This window comes from Aedes albopictus, chromosome 2 (genome assembly GCF_035046485.1).
Source record: "Aedes albopictus strain Foshan chromosome 2, AalbF5, whole genome shotgun sequence".
NCBI lineage: Eukaryota > Metazoa > Arthropoda > Insecta > Diptera > Culicidae > Aedes > Aedes albopictus.
In genome coordinates this window covers 504688550-504690895 of record NC_085137.1, presented here as the reverse complement: position 1 = coordinate 504690895, position 2346 = coordinate 504688550, and the positions used below count along the sequence as shown (strand labels likewise).

At 43.9% G+C, this 2346-nt stretch overlaps 1 non-coding gene across 1 annotated transcript; it reads left to right on the top strand.

The window, feature by feature from the left end:
- The first annotated feature begins 1562 nt into the window (after positions 1-1562).
- Trnaq-uug (transfer RNA glutamine (anticodon UUG)) lies at positions 1563-1634 on the top strand. Its single transcript has one exon. It is a non-coding gene; the product is annotated as a tRNA-Gln (tRNA).
- Positions 1635-2346: the final 712 nt, after the last annotated feature.

Here is a 2346-nt window from a genome sequence, read left to right as displayed (position 1 = left end):
TCTTCCGTCGTCTGTCACCTAAAACAAATGAGTTCGTGGGAAGTTACCAAGCCGGTTTCATCGACGGCCGGTCGACAACGGACCAGATCTTCACCGTACGGCAAATACTCCAGAAATGCCGTGAATACCAGGTCCCATAGCAGGCTACGTAGACTCTTAGGGGGACAAGGGGGTCTGGCCAAAGTCTACGCTTCATACAAATTTCGAAAATTTTGTATGAACAAAACTCTACGAGGGGGGAGGGGGGTCTGAGATGACCGAAAAAAAGTCTACGTAGTTTATGGACAAGCCCAATATTAGATCCCAACAACCCAATATGTAGTAGACCGCGGGAGGACCACTGTAGGATAATTTGAGACAGATTTGTAATACCTACTAATTCCATGAAAAATATTGTTTTTTCATATGGGTATTGTTCGCAATGTGTAGGAAATACATAGAAGCTGTTGCGCACCCGTTGACAAAGGCAATTAAATTGGGATATCCTACTGTTTTCACGATCAGAGTATTTTTCAGCTACTAAGGGGCCCACTATTGGTTGGAATACCCTGGTAATTCATATCTACATTTGGAGATTAAAATAGAGCTAAATTTTTATGTACGTACTATCGAAGCGAAATGTCTTGGATTTATTATTATTTTTCAATTTTTGAAAGTAATGGGGACATAGAGCAAATGTAATGTTTTCAAGCAAACATCGACTAAAAGCATTAACTTAGCAGTTTAATGTATACGGATAGCTAACATCAAATAGATTTAGTTACGCTTAAGGTTTTGCTTTGGTTTTAGTCGTACACACCCAATGCTAACACTAATGTACGACTCAGATCTTTAGGTCGAATTTGATGGTTTCCAGATTTAATCTGGATTTTACGAGATATTGGTTTACGTGAATATGTAAGTTACGTATCATACATTTTACTAAAAGCACTTAGTCTTCATGATTCATCTAGACTAGAGCAAAGCAGCTATAACTGGCACACCACGGCCTATCACCAGTATTTCAAGCACGGCCTCATGCACGTCTGGTTTTCCTGGACGATGCCCAAAGAGTAACCAAACTTTTCACATGTGGTATGACCTAATCACCGAGCTGTCGACAAACAAGTGCATTTCTGTGTGCTTCGCCTCATTGTGGACACAAGTGTTCAAAATATTCGTCTAACCCCGACGACAAATTATCAACCACCACCATCATCAAAGTAGACCGCGATGCGTGAAGACGCCGTGGGCTTGAGTGGTAGACACCAAACGTACGAAAAGCAGGCCATAAATGTGTAGCTGTGTAGCTCGAGCGATCGTCATCAGCGACCGATGATGGTAAAACGGGATCTTCCCAAGCAAGCCTTGCGTTTGCTATGGGACTGACTACGGTGACGATGTGAAGAGTTTCGAGTGGATGCGATCGATTGATTGCCCACAAGCGGCACAGATAGATTGGAGGAAGGTAAACATTCGTTTCCCGCTTTTGGCATGGTGGCAGCGTTTCACTTATCAATATGCAAACCGGTGAACGGATGAAAGCTTAATTTTATTGTTTATAATGCATGGCACGGTATAGAGGTTCCATGGTGTAATGGTTAGCACTCAGGACTTTGAATCCTGCGATCCGAGTTCAAATCTCGGTGGAACCTGAAGGAAGTGTCTATGATTTTTTTAAATTTTCATTAGTTTCAATGGTTGAAAGCATCTATAAAAACCGGTTTCTCAAACTGTATTTTGCTGATATACCTGATGAAATTAGTTCATCTTAAGTAAGTTCTGTTCGCTCAAAGCTCCGCAAGCGCAATCAATAACTGCACTGGACGCAGCTTTATGGAACACCTGCACTTTTACGTCATTCATAGAGCACCTTCCCGCTCAACCCGTTCCGGAGCCGTAGGTCAGTTCCCCGCCCGACCGACCAGAAAAATATCTAAGTCAGCTGGTCAATCCGTTCATCAATCGCGCTCATAGCCGGCGTTGCGTTGCAGCTAATGACTGTTCGTCTGCCTCTCGCGAAATTCCATCCGTATATGTAAGCCGTGGCGGGCCTAACGCAAACCTTTTTCCCGTAAGACTTTCCATCACTTGCGCGGGCAATTGAAAACGGTTCAGATCTTTGGCGTGGCTGGCCTGGTCAGCAAGCGGCGGCGGCTTTAAATAACACTCCATCGAGAGCAATTTCTTCGGGTGCACTTTTTTCGCCAGTCTCTCGTTGCGCTGAAACGATCGCCTCCTATAGATCACACTGACTGCTGGCTGGCAGAACGCGTGCGTACAACGGTGGCTTAATTAAATTTATAGCCGTATTTAACAGCAATTGAACATGTGTTGAGCGATTTTTCCCACCAGCACCACCACCGA